Genomic DNA, 19,163 nt, shown 5'->3' with positions numbered 1-19,163 from the left:
CATGGAATCTATTGGCAATTTGTCCTATAGCCAAAGATAACTCTGTTACGCAAGCTCCTCACTCTATTCCTACTTACCCATCTTCAGCTTACTGCACAGAAAGCATTAGCAGTAAATAACATGAGTCACTCCTATTCCAAAGCAGATTCATTTGATTATTAAAGTTTCGGTTGCACTTTTGGGAGGATTTTGCAAGAAAGGCTTTTACATAAGCTATAGGAAGTGTAAAGTTGTTTTTTTTTTCCCTATTCAAATCAGAGTAAACAAAAAATGGACTCCAGAGGTGTTTCTTTGAGCGGGATTACCCTGCAGTCATAGGCATTATGCAGGTATTTACCAGAACTGACTTCCAGCTAAAAGACTGGTTGTGCAGATAGGAGCATAGCCAAGAGCTCAGGTTCTGCAGCTAAACCCACCTACAGGTCTTGAGGGGTTCATGTTTCTGGATGTCTGGGTTAGCACGACCGTACTGCTAACAGTGTCCAAAAGATCTGAGCAGTTGCCAGATGTACACGTACCTTCACATGTGCAGCTGCAGTGGACTCCGCTGCAGTGACTGAAACATTAGGGTGAAAGATCATGGAGGAGTACGGCTCATTTACTGCAGCACCAATAGTAATAGTGTTGTAACTACAGTCATTTAAGGCAACGCTTGTGGGAAGAAGCAGTATCTTTTATTAAATCGTCTGCTCTGGGAAAAGTATGCAGCAAAGTCATTCATCAGATCTGACGCAAATATGGCAAGCTTGAAGCTAAATATTATCTGGGAACTTTGTCTCTTCAGTTAACTTAGTTACGATTATCAGTGCACCAGATACACTTACGGAAGTTGCATGATCAAAACCAAGGGCCCATTGCACACATGTCACATGGCATTAGCCAGAAATGCAAACTGGCAGAGACACGATATTGTTTAACAAACCCACTAACCTCTGGTTAACCCCTTACCAGTAAGAAAGACCGATAAAGACCCTTCAAAGAGCAAGCCTGGGAACCGAAGCTCCTGACTCCCAGTGGGCAATGCCACTGCTCTGTACACAAGTGGGGTTACATGGGGGGCAGGCAGAGTGAGGGAGGGACTACAGAATTCACTCCTGCTCCCTGCTGCCCTCTGTATCCCCATGCCCTGCCTTTTGCTCCCTGCCCGCTCCCCATCTGCTGCCTGCTCCCTGCCCGCTCCCCGCCCGCTGCCAGTCCCCTGCCGCGGGCTGCGGGCCGCTCCTCTCTCCATGGTGCTGCAGGCGCAGCCCCCGGGAGAGCCGGCCGGGGCGCACAGGCTGCCCTCGTCCTGGCAAGGCAGCGGCCCCGGCCTGCCCCGGTGGGCGGCCACGGCACAGGAACCGTTTCACTGCACGCAGAGACGCGGCAGAGCATCAGCACTGCACCTTCGAGAGGCTGGAAGAGGAGAGGTCTGGGCCGTCATCCAGGGGTGAATGGCTGCAGCCATCAGCCAGAAGGCAGAAGTCATGGAACCATAGAATGGTTTGGGATGGAAGGGACCTCAAAACTCATCCAGTTCCAACCCCGCTCTGCCACGGGCAGGGACACCTTCCTCTACACCAGGTTGCTTGAAGCCCCATCCAGCCTGGCCTTGAACACTGACAAGGATGGGGCAGCCACAGCTTCTCTGGGCAGCCTGTGCCAGTGCCTCACCACCCTCATAGTGAAGAACTTCTTCCTAATGTCTAATCTAGATCTTTCCTCTTTCCGTTTAAAGCTGTTTCCCCTTGTCCTATCACTGCATGCCTTGTAAAAAGTCCTTCTTTTTTTTTTTGTACACCCCCTTTATGTGCCAGAAGGCTGCTATCAGGTCTCCCTGAAATCCGTCAGGGAGGTTTTCTTCAGGCTGATGGCCAGACACAGAAGGATCTGCTGAGGGATACCACAGGTAGTTAAAGGGACAGAGTCAGGGTGGTCTGATATTGAGGTTAGACTATAACTGTGACTGAGAAATTTCCTGTAGCAAGCAAATCCTTCTAGGAAAAGAGCTAACTGAGGAGAGGCGTGGTTGATTTGTGCTTGACAGTCTGAGCTACCCCTCTGTTCAGTTTTTCTGAATACAGTATCCATTTGCTGATTTAGGGAAAAAAGCCTCAAACCAGCACTGGCAAAGTTACATCAATATATGAAGAAATAGATGCTAGAATCAGTAGCACGTGTTTGGGAATGGTGACCATGAGACATGGCCAGAATTCTTTGCAGAGTTTTATGGCTTAATTCCAAAGTGCTCTCCATTTCTCAGCAGGCAGAAGGGTCAGCAGACTGATTGAAATGCTGATTCCGGCATGGGTATTTTTGCATATGCAGGGAAATAGGGTGTTAAATCTTGGTAATGAAAAGTTCTCTGCTCCCACATTTTGCTTCTCGACTGTAGCAAGCCTTTTTCCATGCTTGTGGCCTCTGTTCTGACATTAGATGAGTGGTAATGCTCTAGAGGTCAAAAGACATCATGACCATGACAATATACAGCAAATGTTTTTGGAATCTGTCATATTGCACACTGTCCCCTTCCCTCACCCCCAAAAGTGAAAGGAGAAAGTAAATGAAACAGTTCATCCCAGGTAGGAGTTGTCTGAGACATAGTGCATCTTATTTAGGGTTCTTTCAAGTAAGGAAAGGAATTGATTCTTATGCAGCAGGGCCACTCATGAAGCAGAGTCACATTTGACCTAGCAGCCCCTGGCAGATCAGATGTGAACCGAAGAAGGGAGCTAACTCCCAAGCATCCAAGAGATCTTTCCCAAGCTGGTTCCAGCAGCAGCTTTGTAGTAGATCCAGAGCAAAACCCAGGGCTTCCATAGGGGTGGTAATTTCCAGAAGAAGCATCCAGTGCCCAGGAATACCCTACAAGGCAGGACAGCTCTCTGAAACCTGGATTTTTGGATGTCAGAGCTGAAATATAGGTTAGGCATTTTGAAGTGGCTCAGAAGGAATCCTGCTGCTAAACTTTGTTCTCTCTTCAAGCTCTTTGTTTCCAAGATTTTAATCTACAAGCTCTAAAAATTCATGAATGCTAAACCTCAGTGCTATTTACTCTGAAGACTGCCTGGCTCTGGCCAATTCCTGGAACCACAATAGTCCAGAGCTATGGGGCAAACTGGAAAGAGGTGTGACTACTGAGGCATGTGCAGCCAGAAAGATACATAGAGTCCAGGATTAAACTGCGCAGGGCCAGCTGGAAAACACTGAGGGTAGGGGCTTTCGCAGGCAGCCACCAGTTTTGGAGGAACTGATGGCAGGTTTCAAAGGCCAGGCTCTGACGCTGCTTTACGATTGGCAGGGTTGCAGGAAAACACACAGCATTGTAAAGCAGCCCTCCTTCACAACTCCTGTTTACCCCTGGCAATTTGACAGCATCTCTTTGGGCTATAAGCCTTCTGTCTTTCCACCTCTGTACAAGGGCAGAGGTTACAGCGCTGAGACCTTTTCCACTTTTGTCAAGGCCTGCACAAGAGTGTTGCTGCTTGTGCTTCTCTTCCGTCATCCTTACAGCTTTTTCCTGGGTGGACCTGCTGAAGACCACCCCAGAGGTGGCCTTGACTTGCAGAAAACCAGTGAGGAAATCTGAAAGGTGTAAAGTGCTGCTATCTGCTACTGTGGGTTCCCATGCAGCTGGTGCGAGGATGGGAATGCAAAGCTTGTTATTGGGGCATTAATAACAAAGCTCTTTCATCTTCTAATACTCACACCAGGATAGATTGTTATCTCCGCTTTGCTTTTAGCTTTCTCTGATTACTCCTACATAGCAGCAGAGAGCATACTGCAAAATGAATAGGACTCAGCAGTAACTGGTATGCAGCCAATGTCTTAAAATACCTCTGTTCAAACAGGTTTTGTGCCCTGGTCTGCCTTGTGAGCACTGGGGTGGGTGAGGGGAGCTTCCCTCTAGCCAGTGCTGAGAAGCCTAAGGCCAATGTACCTCTTCTAATCTTTTTAGCAGTCATGCTACAATCAGAACTCCATTCAAAGTTACAGAGATACAATCCATTTCAGTTTTACAAGTCCCTGCAGCAGGAGGGGAGAGGAGACCTGACAAAAACAGCCATGGTAGGTGGATGGGTGAGACAGGGAGACTGAAGTAAAGATCATTAAAGCTGATGAGTTTAGAATTCAAACTGCTGGGATTTAAGATTTTCAATCTTTAGCCTTCTAGCACATAGGACATTTGCAGAGGGTGGTGCAAGGGGCAGGGGAAGAGAGGCTGAGCAGCAAGTAGCTTGAGAACAGATAAGGGGGAATAAGTGTAGCCAATGGTCATGAGATGAGAAACTGCAAGAAAAAAAAATACATGTACATAAAAATCTCTCCTGTGGATACCATATGGAGTGGGCTGGGCAAGTGTGGGTTAAGTGCCAGTGTGGTAGAGAAAGCAAATTGCTATGAGACAGTAGGGGTATTAAATCCCTCAGTGCAGGTGTTATTCTATGTCTCATGGTTCTCACACATAGTTTTACAGTATCAAGCAGGATGCTCAATGGGTGCAGCTATTTTAATAGAACTATGCACATGGGATTCCTCTCCATATCCTACACGCATCAAGTTCCATAGTGTCTGGCTGTCCTTACAAGCCTTCCCTGGAGTGGGTGCCATGGGTCTCACTGGTGGTTTAGAGTCTGATCAATGTATCTTCTTGGGTGTTTCACTGATTCAAATGAAATCAAATGCTTGAAGCAGTGGTGCTACCAGTGGTGTAACTGAGGGTTTCAGATCACCACTTTTTTAAGGCACTTATTCCTTGACTCAGGCCTAGTGCCAGTACTGTGAGGGACCTCTGGCTGTGCCAAACAGATGCCTGCCATCCACTCAATCTTCTCTCTACAGACTGGGCAATGAAGCCCAGTGCTCTTGCATGGCTTTCCTCTCCAGGGATGCATTTGCTAATACAGAAGAGCACACATCAGCTCAGATGGCTGTGCCTTAAAGCAGGGTTCTGTTATGCACAAGGACAATTTCTTTTCCCACTCTATGCCCCTCATGGCCTCATTTGCCCAGCACAGCCTTGTAGCTGCTCATGGAGCTGTTGACCGAATGATCCTAGCATATGGACGAGCAGCCAAGGTGCAGTAGGTGAGGCAGAGGACTGGAAGCAGGGCAGCTGAGAAGGGTCCCAAACTGAATGTATGAGATGGACAAACCCAGCAGTGGGGTACCTGGCAAGGAAAGGGTCACTTCTGATGACATTTCACTATCAAAGTGAAGAAGCAGCACCTCCATTTTGATGGTATTCAGGATTTAATAATGAGTTTGTGCCATTAAATCTTCCAGGATCTTATTACCTTTATTTTACTTTTTTTTAAACATACATCTATTCAAAAGAAAATTCAAGTCACAAAGCCAAGTGTTCAAACCTTCACTAGTTTCACTGTTAATAATAAACCAGCAAAGTCTTCCTGTTCCAAGGGGTGCTTTTTGTCAGAGAGAAATGAACAAAAGGCACGAAACCAGGGCCAAAGGAAGCCGAACAAAAGGTGTTAAAGTGTTCATTGATGAGGTGGTGCAGATAACCAACACTGAGTAGATATATACCAGAATCTGTTACTGTAGACCCTGAAACTGTCATTTAGCTGTCTGAAGTCACCCCAGAACAAGGATGGTGGCTAAATAGGATGGACCTGTAGAACAAGGGTTTCTACTTCGTGCCAGGTGCAGGACTGTCAGGGAACGGGTGAATACGCTAGCCTGGAGAGAAAGATGGAAAGCCAGATTCTTGATCTGCTGCTTTTATGGGATGCTGGGAAACACTGTTGCCTGCTCAAGTATTAAAAATTCTAGAACTTAAACACTGATGGTCTGAATTCAGCAAAGCACATACTGAAATCCAGGTGCATGGCAAATCTCCTGAGGACATTTCATTCCTCTTGCACCTTAAATACCTTGTAATGGTCACACACACATTTGCCCCTTAGATTTCTAAAGAAGGATCTGAAACAGGTAGCAAAGCAGAGGCATTGAAAGCTTCTACAGATCATACCCAATGGTCTGTTGATGTGATCACTTTACAACTACGTCTCTCTTTTACTGTGTTAACTATTCTAAATAAAATGTGTGTTAGTCTGGAGGTAATGAACCAAGCATTGGTAAAACATGTCCTCAGGGCTAACCTGCTTAAAGATATCATTTTCTTAATTCCACATCCGAAGCTAAGACTCATTATCCACTGCTGAACAGTTTTCCTGTTGACTGACTTGCATGTAGGAGATTTTAATACCGTACACCATCAACTGTATGGTTGATCTTATTGTATAATATTATTTTAGGTTAGACTCCAAAATTTCTGTTTTACCCCCAAATTTTCCCAGAATTTAATTCTGTAGATTCTAGTGGTATTTGAAAGAGTACAATTACATAACCAGACAGTCAAAATGAGAAGCTAAACTGAATATTGGAGGATTCTCATGAATTTCCTTTCATAAGAATATATGCTAATAATTCTACCAGGTCCACTCTACCAATGATTATACTTGTTATTATTTTGCATGTGGGACTACTCTTCTGAAGATACCAGCGGACACAAAGATGTGTCTCAGGCTCATAGGCAGGGCAACGCATGCTGATTCACATTTGCAGAGGAAATGAGAGCTCAGAAGTTCTAAATTTCCGCTGCAGATGGAAATCCGCCAAAATCTTCTGTTATTTGGAGACTGCCTTTTCCTTCTTCACAAATGAATTTCTGAACAATAACACGGAATGTCACATAAAAGCCTTTCTATTGATATGTCATCCTGTAAGCAGCAAAAGCAGAAACCAAACCCCAGCCACTAAGAAACAGTGAAAGTGACTCACTAACCGTATCTCAGTGCAGGGTTTCATTGGGTGATCAGGAGAACAAGACTTGCCAGAGGTATTAACACACTCTCCACTGCAAGCCCACTACAAGCCCAAGCTGCTGCACCACGCTGGCATCCCAACCCAAGCAATTATCACAACACATACTGGGCCCTGAGTCAGCTGCCTTTTGTTAATAAGAGAGGCAGTTAACCCACAAAGTGGGGAAAAGAGGTAATTGAATTAACTAAATAATCATTAATGGCATCTGGCTTATCAATAGCGTATTTTAATGGAAACATTCCACCTTACAAATCATGATAGAATTATATTGTAGCAAAATCAACGCAACAGGCAATTTTACTTTCATTTAATCTTTCAACATTTTCATACCGCAAGTAGCTTTGCTTTACTTAGTGGCTATTATGAAAACCCCAATATCATCTTTACCTAACATTTTCCCTAGAAACTCAGCTCTTTACAGGAATTCAGCATTTTCAAGTGACTGTGACTGTTGTGCCTGTGTGCAGCAAAGCTCAGGACCCTATCGAGCAGACCTATTTGTCTAACTTGGTGCAGGGCTGGCATGCAACAAGGTTTTTGCCCCTCATACATGCATCCCCGTTCAGGTCTAAGCAAAGATGACCTTTCAGTGCAAAAGCCAAAGCTTCTTCAGCTCTCTTGATGATCTGGGAGTCATCTTGCTAGGCTACAGAATCCCACACGGCATGTCCACGGAGGTGGGATTTGTAGAAGTGGGGATGCAGCCTGACCAAAAATCTGAGACATCACCCCCTGGCCTTGTCAGAGCCTTGGACCTTGACTTTTAAACCAAGGGCTATCACCGCAGCCAGGGGTAAGGTACGGGTGGAAGGCAGAAAGCTTGCTGTCCTCCCTGCCAGGGATTCGGGTCAATTCCTGCTGAGTCAGAAAGACTCCTGCCTTCCCGGCCAGCGGACAGCAGCCAGGGCTTCTCACCCCACAGTCCCAGAGGCTGAGCAAGCACCGCAGGCTGGCACAGCTCAGCAGGAGCTGTTAGGGAGGTCATGGCCCGAGGCACTGTGAGCACAGCATGGCCATCCTGCCAACCCCACGGCATTCCTCTTCTTTGCTTTTCTCCCTCAACCCTTTTGTCCCAAGGGCATCCCCAGTTGAGACCATCACGTGGCTCCTCTCGTGTTTCTGGCTGACATTGAACAGCACAGGCTGTAGAGGGACCAGCCCATTGCCACTGCCTCTGTGTAGGTGTTTGAGATGGGTATCTCCTTCCAGGAAGCATAGGGAGCTCAGCTGAGGTGGAAGGTAGAATAATCAAAGGTAAAAAAGTAATCTAAAGCTGGAAATGTGTGACCTTAGGGGAGCAGGAGGCCACATACAGTAGAGCCACCCTCCCCTAAAGCAACTGAGACACTGTGGTTGGAGATGGTGCAGTTCAGTGCAGGGGTGTAGCAGGGAGCAAAGAGGTTGTGCTTCTCTAGACCTGTGCACCTCTGCTGCTTTCCAGACTGTGGTACAGGGCTTACTCTCAGAGGGTCAATGGCCAGTTGGGTCTCTGTGGCTAGGACACCCTGCACTACCATAGCCATGCTTTGGCCTGGGCTTCACTAGAGATGTGGACACCCGCAACCCATGTCTCAGTCAGCTTCCTTCTGAGTGGTGAAGCTCTCCTGCCCTGTTGTTGGCAGTGGTCCCTCCCAAAGTGCTGTGTTGACACAGCCAGCGAGAGAGGCAGAAGGAGATACAGGCAGCTGATGGCAGTGTGCCCCTGAGGGATGGGTGCCCTGGTCTGTGAGAGGGATGTCTGCATGGAGTGGTGAGTCCTTCCCCTCCCTCCACTCCGCACGCACAGAGCAGAACGCTGTGTGTGCTAACAAGAACAAGCATAAACATTTCCAGCCAAGGTACTTAACACAAGCCTGTTTGCCAAGTGGCTTCCCTACCTTCTTTGGTTAAGTTTAAGAGAAATACTGTTGCTCAAAGGAGAAAACAAGTGGGGCTGTTTTTCCCCCTCACCCTTCCTGTCTGCAAATCCAGGCATCTCTGGTCTGCAGTTCCTTATAAACAAAAGAAGGAGTTTTGTGGACCCTGTTGATAAGAGATAACTCCACGCCACCCCACATCCCACAGATCTGTATTATTATTTTTATGTTTGCAATGAGATGCAAATATGTAGGTGCTTGCTAAGGTCATTCGCTAGTGTTGCAGTGTGGTGGTTGCTCCAGCTACTGCAGAGACCTAAGGGGAAGCACAGGCACAACGGGTTGTCTGGGCCAGCTGATAGGGTTTGACTCCATCCAGTCCAAGTTTGACTTCCTGACTCCATCAGGAACTTCTAAGTGTGCAAGACTCAGATGTGCCCCAGCGAAAGTAGAGTCAGGGAAATAGGAATGGCCTTATTTTCCACTCCTCTTCTCTGGGAACGGTGCTTAAGGAGACAAAAGACTTGCAGCCAAGGGAACTCTGTCTGGTGTATGACAGCTGGGCCAGAGTGGCAAAAGAGCTCTGGATAAAACACATAGGCCACAGCCTCCAAAAATACATCAGGCAGCTTGATGGAAGCAGATCATTAGGGAAGCAGAAAATGAGCTTGTGAGGTGCAAGACTCTGCCTTGACCTGGGGTTGAAAATTGGGCCACCAATTTCAGTAAGAGAGGAACTGGGCCCAAGTTGTCCACAATCTCAGCAAAGGCTAACCACTCGACTGGGAGAAACTGAATCATTTCCAAAAGCTTCTGGTATTTTAATCAAAATAAAGAGTGGGAGATCTCATTTGAGGAGTCTGAGTGCTCTCAACCACATGTTCTTTGCAGTTTTACCACCTTGAACCATTTCAAATAAACATCTGTGTCCAGCATCAGAGTTTGTATTGTGCCTACTTGGTCTGCTTGCAGCAAGATGGCTGTAGTCCATGATACTGGAGGGAAAATACTGCTGACAAGGGCAATGAACTAGGAAGCATAAAATTGTATTTTAGGTGCTAAAGGCTTCTGAGTTGCCACTGAAAAGGAGAAAAAATGTCGAGGAAAAGTCTGCTTCCAAACAAGACTAATTTCTATCATGCGTGAGTCATATAAAATGATTTCTAGAGCCAGAGATTTTTTCACTGGCATTGCTCACTTTTCTCAATAACGTTACTTCAAGGTCTGAAGTTCACTGGGTTACATCTGCTTTCACTCAGTTCTACCAAAAGCAACATTTTCTAAATGGATTTATTTCTTTTCTTTCCCTTTTCTCCACATCTTTGCAGCCCTACTGTCTCCTTCATGCCACTAGCAGAGACAGGATCATAAATCAGTTCAGTGCTGTGTCTGACCCAGTACTGTTGCTCAAGTGATGCTAAGTTTTTATAAGCTATCCCCTCCTTTGCCCCCAAATATCTACCTTCTCCCTTCTAAACAACTTACTGGGAACGCAACAGAAAAAAATTCCCACAAGCTTCTGGTCAGGTATCAGGTCTGGGTAGGTGGACCAGCAGGGATCAATCCACTATCCAGGATCCCTCTCAGCTGGGATCAGGCTGTGCATGACACATAGATTGCACCATGCTGCAAAAAAAAAAAGGCAAGTCTTTACGAAAAATAGCTTAAGAGAGTTTCTGCTTGGCCTCTGCTGCAGTACTGTGTCCAGTTTGGGTACTACACTTGAAGCAAGATGCAGAGAACTTGGAAAGAGCACACAGATAAAAGCAGCTAGAATCCCTCAAGTTTATGAAACATGACCTATGAAGAAAGACTGAAGAGTTAAGAATATTCAGTCTAAAGAAGAGTAAACTGACTGTAGGTATGGAAATATCCTTCAAATATATAAAAAGTGTCTCAAACAGGAAGAGAGCAGTTCCCCATGTCCAGTGGCAATACCATAGGACCTGGGGAGCTTGGATTACCACAAAGACTATTAGCAGTTTTAGATTCTACCCTAAAAGCAACTGTCCTCTTTTTGTCTGTCTGTGGACAGCTTACCTCTAACCCTTAGTCTGATTTCATTACTCCGTGGTTGTTTTACTCTCTGGTTGTCTGAAGCAGCCCACCCTCACACCCTGTGGTCAGTTCTAGCTGCCAGAAGTGAAATGTACCCCTGATGTCTTCACCTCGTCTCTCTAGGATTCCCCCTTGCAGCATGCTTAGGTGGAAAGCTGTGATTCACAAAATACAATTTATGGAGTGCCTAAGGTCCACTTGTTAGTAGCCTTTGGTCTACAAAATTCCTTTAGTGAATTTTGGTCTGCAAAGGTTGGCCCATGATTTGGCCTAGATATTGATAAGAGATCTACAGCCTTAAGCAAAGGCAGCACACTCACATCCATCCCTTTTCACTTCTCTGTGCTATTTTCACTGCAAAGCAATACTCTCCTAACATATCTGAAACAGCCCAAAATAGAGGACTCAGAGAGACAATACAGGCCAAAATGCTTGAAGTACTGAAGCTGTACAATCTTGCATCAACTAGAAACAGCATTTAGACTGGAATCTGAACAAAAAAAACATTCAGTCAGAGGCCAGCTCAGGGAAGAGTCAAGTAAGGCTGGCAGGGAGGGCAATGCTTTAAATAAGTTTCATGTTTTCTGTAATAGCTGAGATTTGCTATGAGATTATAGTCTTGTGTACAGAACAGAGTCACACATTAGTAATATTGAATGGTGTGGGTTCCATAGTTCTCTTTTCTTCCTACCTTCCTACTGCTTCATCAGGCACCTGAAGCTGGGTACAGATAAGGTGCTAAAATTACTGCGCTGGACCTCAAGCATAGGTTTAAGATTTATCCCACACCACTCGAGGCATCTGTGGTGTAAAATGCCACGTGTGAGCTAGTCACCCAGTGATCACCTTCTAGTCAAACAGGAACAGGGGATCCTGTCCCCTTCTAGGATAGGATCCATCTTATCTCTGGGAGACATCTACACCATGTCAGAGGATCAGTCTAGACATGGCACTTAATTGACAATAAAGCAGATGGATGATTAGTGAACGTATGGACATACCAGCAGGATTCAACTGAATCCCACCCTGACTCAACAGATACCTGTGGGTGAATCCTACACTACCTCGGATTACTTGGATGCAATTTACACCCACAGCTTTCAGTCCAAGCCAGAATGCACATGGAGAGCAATTTCCTTCTTTCCTCCTGCAGCTAATTTTCCCATATTTCTCATCTGTCCTCTCTCACAGTCTTGCCCAAAGAGAGCCATGCTTTCACCAAAAGCTGTTGTAGGGGTAAAGCACTGAAGCCTTTAAAATGTCACCACAGATTGAGGAGCTCCTCTCCATCCCACGTTATTCGGTCTTCATTGAACAGGCGTTTAGCTGACCAGACTCAAACTTCCTTGATGTACAAAGCCTTTTGCCCCCTCTTTTCACACAGGCTAGATGCTCCAATAAAAATCACATTCCTCTTTAACCATAGTGATGGGCATGAGTATGGAATACAAGTCTCTGGTGGGCATTCACTGGCAGCCAGGATCTCACTCATGCAAGAGGTAATGCCGGTTATTTCAAAAACTAAGCCTGCCATTTATTGTTTTGATGGAGCTTTTACATAAAACATGCTCTGTGCACACACACACATGCACGGAGTCAAGCTAGTCCACATTCTCCTTGTGCAGAAATAATCCTATCCTTCTTCAAAGATGCTTCATTAATACCAGGCTGGCGGAGAACTAGTTACAGCGGGCAAAAAGGCTAATCAAGAGGAAGGGCTGGTTTAGCTCAGTTGTTGAAAGCTTTGTCTCATTGCCAGGCAGCTCTCGGGTATCAATGGACATTTTCATAAAGCGTTTAATAGTTAGAATGCATTGAGACAATATAAACCCTTTCCAAAGGAGCCCTTTGTTGAAATGTTGGCAGCATATTTCTGGCTGGAGTCAAATAAATTAGTCATCAGATAAATCAGTCATGCCAGCTAAGAGAGTGATACCAAAATAAACAGAATGTTTTTAGTCAAATCCATGAAACAAAAGGATCTGAAAATCTTATTTAAAATTCCCCCGTGTAATTGATGCATAATTAAGCTTCTAAACATGAATGCAAGTGCTCTGTTCCAGAGTATGTGATGATGAAGATTGCATCTTTGGAAGTAAAAGGGGATCTACAGATGCGATTAGAAGTAATTTTTGCATTGCTGGTTCCAAGTTCCTACTAGCAAAATCCAAGAAATTCAAAGCCTGAGTCATTCCTAAATTGCTGTAGCTTTGATGCCAGGGAAACTCCACAGATTTTGATGGAGTTACAGCAGACTCAGACTGAATCAGGCAAACAGAACCCGGACCTGTTAAAAATGTATTGACAAATATTGTAAAAAGAAAACATCAGGGTAAGTTTATAGATACCACATTCTACTGCAACAACAACAAAGATGGCGGGTGTGTGGGGTGTAGCACATGGCAACATGAGGCGGGATAAGGTAACATGGCTGCTTTACCCAAAAGATGTTGCCTTAAGGAATCTTACTAGGTCTAAAAAAACACAAACAACCTGAACTCTTTTAAATTTTTTCTGTCCTAATATACAGACAAAACAATACATACAAACAATACAAACAAAACCTTCATAACTCTTCCAGTTTTCCTTATGTTTAGCTCATCTATTAATCATTATTTTCATATAAAATACTTTCTTAAAGCTACTTCTTTTACCAGCATCCTCCTTACACCACTCCTTGGGCTGCCTGTCACTCCAGCAAAGGACCTAGGTCCCAGGATGGGAGAAGTAGGGCATGAGAAGACGACCATGTGCCTGGTCACAGCGCCATCATGTATGGTAGCACCTTGTGGGAGGAAAGAAGCATTGCTTTTAAATGGGTTGAGAGAGTTAAAAATGTTGTGACGAAACTTTTTTTATCTGTTTGGTGTTTGTTTCCCAATAACTGCTATCTCAGTCCAAAATACTACTCTTTGGGTGCCTAACCTCAGATAAGTAAGCAGATTAACTGGCCTTGTGCATACAGGATGCAGTTCTCACTGTCTTCGGCTGTCTGAGCCTCTGAAACCAAGTCTGGAAGGGTTCAGGGGCAGATTCTCCTTTATCCAGAATGCATTTAGATACATCGAGTCTCCCAGCTTTGATGTGAGTCTCCCACTGTCCTTCCATCCCAAATTTTGCTGTGCCAGTGCCGTCACGCCCTTCCTGCGCACCCACGGCCACCTTGTCCTTCTCCAGTCCTCCCTATGCCAAGGGCAGCTGATGATCCTGTCCAAGGAGACCTGCAAGGGGATGGTGTGAGTATGGACCCATGCCTAAGCATTAAAGCAATTAAAGCATTTCAGCTCAGTTTGATGATGAGATTCCTCACAGAAGCAGTCTTAGAGAGGTCTCTCAGAGATAGGATTTCTCCTCCTTTCCATTACTGAGCACTTGTTTCTATGAGAGGCCTCTCCCAGAAACTAAAAATGCCCGTCTCTTATCAAGTCCCTTAGTAGGACATATCCTAAAAGTGACAGCTTTTGTCATATTTATTCACTAATGGTGCATTCCACACGCATATGCAAGAAAGGACAAGCCACCTCCCCTGTGCGCACACACGAAATTCCACCAAAAAGAGACTAGGGAACAAACTTCAGATGTGTATTCTTTAGCGGAATACCCTCAAAGCAGAGAAATCTCACATTTCCTCACGGAAATGTAGGAGCCTTGTTAAGATTTGGCAATGTGGCAAATAGAAGTGCTAAAGTTTGACTTACATTACTTTCCTTCTACGGTAGCTTGTATACTATTGAATTCTATATCTGTGTTTTGATTCCAGCAATAATGTTGCAGACTTTCTCTTAAAGGATCAAACTGAAGTCAGTACTGTATCTGCATTGGAAAGGCTATGCAGATTTTAGAACTGACAAGGACTAGAAGGAAAAATATTGCTCCATAGGGTGCTTAGGGAATTTGTGAATCTGAATCTGCTTCATGCGATACTTTCACTGCTCTGCTGATGGTCAGCTATACTCACGTTTTTGGGGGATTACATCTCATGCAGTGCTCCACAAAGGAACCAAACACAGGCATTGTGCTCTGTTTGCACTTACCAGGAACTGCTGAAACCAGAGCAGTGTTTATTATTTATTATTATTATTGGCTCCTAGGAGTACCTCTTGTAATTGGCACTGAGCAAACACAGAACACAAAGTACAGCTCTGTCCCAAAGTGTTTATGATCTAGGGAGCAAACTTCAAAGGAAGTGGGTAGGTTTATGAAAGAGGAGGAGGAAGAAGGAGGTGGAAGAAGATCAAGCTTGTTTGTTCATGCTGCTTCACAAAAGCAAAAGGAAAATGTCCTTTGGATTGGTGGGGTTTGTAGGCTTTATGTTAGGCTGTTCCTGCAGGGCCCTGGGAGTTACACCACCAGTCACTGCTCCATTTTCCAGCTTGGAATCATTTCTGTCACCAACCAAGGAGATACAGTACCCCGGCTCTCCTTTTGAGGTGTTTTATGGCTTACAGTTCTCGGCATCTTGAAGAAAAGGATCAAAATGTCCAGTCAGACCACACACAGAAATCAGACGGGAGCCAGAACTGTTTGCTATGATATAACCACTGGACAGGAAATCACATTTGTGACAGCAGTAGCCCGGGGGCTTGGTGGCTCCGAACTGCTCTGCAGCACTGGTGGGTCTGCAGAGGGCACCTTCCTCTGCTGGGTAAGGAAAGTAGCAACACACGAGAGGCAGAGCGTTAGGCATGGGAAACTGGAAGCAGACCTCTCCAGCTCCTGAGTGTCACATCAAGCCTTAGTGCATCCTAGGGCAAAACACAGTCTGCACGAGGAGCGGGTGAAAACAACCAACCATTCGGGGAAGAATTTTATGTAGACACATCAATAATTGCCTTGCTGGCAGGATTCAATATTTTAATGTCATTTTCTGAGATAAATATGTCTAAAAATTTTATTTTGGGATCCTTTATTTTGGGATCCACAATAATCACAATTACTGTGCACACAGAAAACCACATTTTTTCTCACCTATAGACAAAAAGGAGAGGAAAGTGTCAAATTACCCAGCCAGAGGTGTTGCTTCCTACTCCAGTTCCTCTTGCTCTTTATCCTCGCATGTTCAACTGGACTTTACTTAGACTTTTTACGTGTATAATCCTTTTTGTCCTTGAAATAATCCTTTCCTTCCTTGAAATGCCCAGAAATGTGAAACTTGTTGTTTGCTTGGGTTATTTTTCTATGATTTTAACTCCTATTTCTAGAGATCCAAAGCTTCATCAGTAAAAACCTAAAGCTGTCTTGTTAGGATGTTCAGACCAATTATGACTAAGACATAAAAGTAGGCAAATCCAGAAAAAATTTCCACCACACGCAAAACATCGTCAAATGTTAATACATTTCATTTGAAATGCTATCTTGCATAACCCTTGGGTGCTAACATATGTAATTAAAGTTTAAACTTACACCCAGCTCTCATTAATCTGCTTCTAGCTTCCCTTAGCAATACCAGTGAAAAGGTATACACTAAAACTGAGGTAATTAATCTGGGTTTATGCAAGTCTGAGACATAATACAGCACTTAAAGGGGGGTAGCAACTCCTTTCATAAGCCTGGCAACTCCAGATGAGCCTTAGCTGGGAGCACTGTGACCCATGCCATCTAGGGCAGCCCCTGCCCTCAGACAGATCAGGGCTTGCCAGGGAGCTAGGCACAAACAACAATGTTGTATATAGGAATAATCTTGTAAGTGATGTGACTGAGTTGGGAATACTTTAATTTACACACACATAGTTTCAATAGCTTGTGCTGTAGCTCTGCCAGCAATAACAGAATTCCTATTCGCTAGCTATGCTAACGAAGGACAAAAAAGTAGCAAGTTCAGCACGGATCTCTGCGGACCCCTTTGGAGGGTATCATGGACAGAAAGCCACTTATGATTCAGTGGGTGCTTGGAGTCCTGCTTTAGGGTGATTTTGTCAAACTTCACATTGTTTTTAATGAATGTGAAAAACTTGAGGTATAAAACATTCAAGTACACCTACCTACCCAGAAGACCTTCTACTCTATTCTTCTCCGCCTCTACTCCGCTCTTGTGAGAATCCCACCTGCGGTACAACATTTATCAGTAGGGTCTCCAATACAGGAGGGAAGTGGACCCATTGTAGAGGAGTCCAGAGGAGGGCCACGAAGATGATCAGAGGAATGGAGCACCTCTCCTGTGAAGACAAGCTGAGAAAGTTGGGCTTGTTGAGCCTGGAGAAGAGAAGGCTCCGGGGAGACCTTAGAGCAGCCTTCCAGTACCTAATGGGGACTACAAGAAATCTGGAGAGGGACTTTTTACAAGGGCATGTAGTGATAGAACAAGGGGAAATGGTTTTAAGTGGAAAGAGGGGACATTTAGATTAGACATTAGAAAGAAATTCTTTACCATGAGGGTGGTGAGGCACTGGCACAGATTGCCCAGAGAGACTGTGGCTGCCCCATCCCCGGCAGCGTTCAAGGCCAGATTGGATGGGGCTTGGAGCAACCTGGTCTAGTGGGAGGTGTCCCTGCCCACAGCAGAGGGCTTGGAAATAGGTGATCTTTAAGGTCCCTTCTAACCCAAACCATTCTGTGATTCCTGGTAGAATCATATGATTCTATGATTCTATCAGGAAAGAAGATAGATTGATTTGACATAGCTAATTTGTACCAGCTGTTACACAGCTCTTCATTGTTTTACAGGTACTTACTTACAAATAATTTATTTCCCTACCAGTTCCAAACAAAATTCAAACAATTCATGTTAGGTATACAAGTTTCTAATTCCCAGATGTTTCTGCTGTGTTGGTTTTTTAAGTTTGCCCCTTTTCTAGGCTTCTGCCATTCAAAACTCCTCCATGAGCCTAAGAAGGCTCTGCCTATGGCATGAAATGAAATAAAAGAGGCCAGGCTGGTTCAGAATTACTTAGGGCATGCTCCAGAATAGATATGTATAGGGAAGAGCCAGTTGGTGTGGCCAAAACCAAGCCATAAGCTTGAACTTTTTTTATACAGAAATATGTGTGTACTGAAAACTGCATGGACTTCTCAAAGGCTGTTCCAAACTCACGGTCTCATTCTATGCTGTGTAAAGGATTTCTGCCTTCTCCCCATAAAACAAAAGCTCTAGTATAGCAGAAGTGTGGCACACAGGAGCACTCTCCTGGTTGAATGCTTGCTAGGGAATTCCTGCCCCATCGATGTGCCACCAAGACATAGAGAGGACATGGCAAGGGCAGAGAACTTTTATCCTCAGAGATTTTGCTGCCACTTCTGATCTTTAAAGATCTTCAAAGCGATCTTCCACGTTTAAAACACTTTTTAGTGTAAAAGGAATGCTTCGAACAGGTAGACTTACAATATCATACATATCACATTCCTTCAAATATGTGGTATTTAAAAATCACCCTCTAAGATTTTGGCTCTAAGTCTGTACCTAGGCGTTTTTTCAGACAACATTTTTGCCTGATCCCTCACAGGAGAGCAGATGGAAGCCAGGAAGCTTCAGGTCCTAGATTAACTTCAAATCATGCCTTATAATGCCAGACAGGAATGTCCAGACTTGATAAGTACCACTTGCATAGTGCCCTGGATGCTCCTGTGATTCTCTATCATCCCTAAATCCTACTTTGAAGGGAACTTTTCAAGTCTAAAGGAACACTCCCCAGCTAGATAACAAAGCAGCAAGGTCTCCTGACACTAGCACATTAAGACAAGTTAGCCCTGGCTTCCTTTGTTATATGAGAGCTTTCAGGCTGGAATGATGTGAGGGGTGTTCAGATCTCACCACTACTACACAGGCACATGGGGAACAAGCCAAGAGTTTCGACGTCGGGTTTTGTTTGAAGAGAGCTGTCTGTGCTTGCAAAACGATTTCCTCTTGCTTTCTCCATGGATTCTTTGGATCTGCTTCCCTCTAAAGGCCGTTCAGTGAATTATGGTCTTGCCCTGAATGTCAGTCAAGTCTTAACACAAAATCAGTTCTCAGATTTATTCCTTTTCTGGAGAGGTGTTGGAAGCTCTGTGAGGGAGAGGAATAAATACTCTAAGGGTTACTTCTTGTTGTAAGATAGCTTAAAAGAAATGATGTTTAAATCAGAGATTTTATCAACGAGCAGAGGGTTTCATGACCAAATTTATCTAAAACTGAATCTCAAGTGTACATGCTTTTGAAGTAAGACCTTATTGTACAGAAAAGGGAACCACAAAAGTGAAGTGGCTTGCCCCAGGCAGAAACCAGCATCTGGCCGTGCCTGCTTCCAGCCCTGTGCTCAGGGGAGCAAGTGGTTCTCTCCAAGCACCCTGGGTGTTTGACCTCTCAGGCACAGCTGCAGTATTGCTCGTTTTGTGTGATCGCAGGTAAGGAGCTTGCTGGTGTGGTAGAGTTTGTGCAGACTGTGCGTTATCTCAAAAGGTGACTTGCTCCTTTATCTGAGAGGCTCAGATATGCCATGAAATTGA

The 19,163-nt window shown here is 44.7% G+C and overlaps 1 protein-coding gene and 1 long non-coding RNA gene across 9 annotated transcripts in view; one reads left to right on the top strand and one right to left on the bottom strand.

Annotated features, from left to right (window-relative positions):
- Nucleotides 1–19,163, top strand: part of CLDN10 (claudin 10) — a 54,805-nt gene that overhangs the window by 2,300 nt on the left and 33,342 nt on the right. The gene's annotated exons all lie outside the window — the stretch shown is intronic.
- Nucleotides 1–19,163, bottom strand: part of LOC136013735 (uncharacterized) — a 66,080-nt gene that overhangs the window by 27,785 nt on the left and 19,132 nt on the right. For 2 of the 8 annotated variants that reach the window (XR_010612344.1, XR_010612357.1), the window contains 2 exons: nt 16,724–16,910; nt 13,240–13,963 (listed from right to left, as the gene is read on the bottom strand). The exons of 2 other annotated variants lie outside the window; for them this stretch is intronic. This is a non-coding gene — a long non-coding RNA (uncharacterized LOC136013735). 4 more of the 8 variants (XR_010612346.1, XR_010612348.1, XR_010612345.1 and 1 more) reach the window with 4 other exon arrangements.

Source organism: Lathamus discolor, chromosome 4, assembly GCF_037157495.1.
Source record: "Lathamus discolor isolate bLatDis1 chromosome 4, bLatDis1.hap1, whole genome shotgun sequence".
In the NCBI taxonomy this organism is placed as follows: domain Eukaryota; kingdom Metazoa; phylum Chordata; class Aves; order Psittaciformes; family Psittacidae; genus Lathamus; species Lathamus discolor.
The sequence above is the reverse complement of the archived record's forward strand: the minus strand, read 5'-3'. Positions and strand labels throughout refer to the sequence as shown.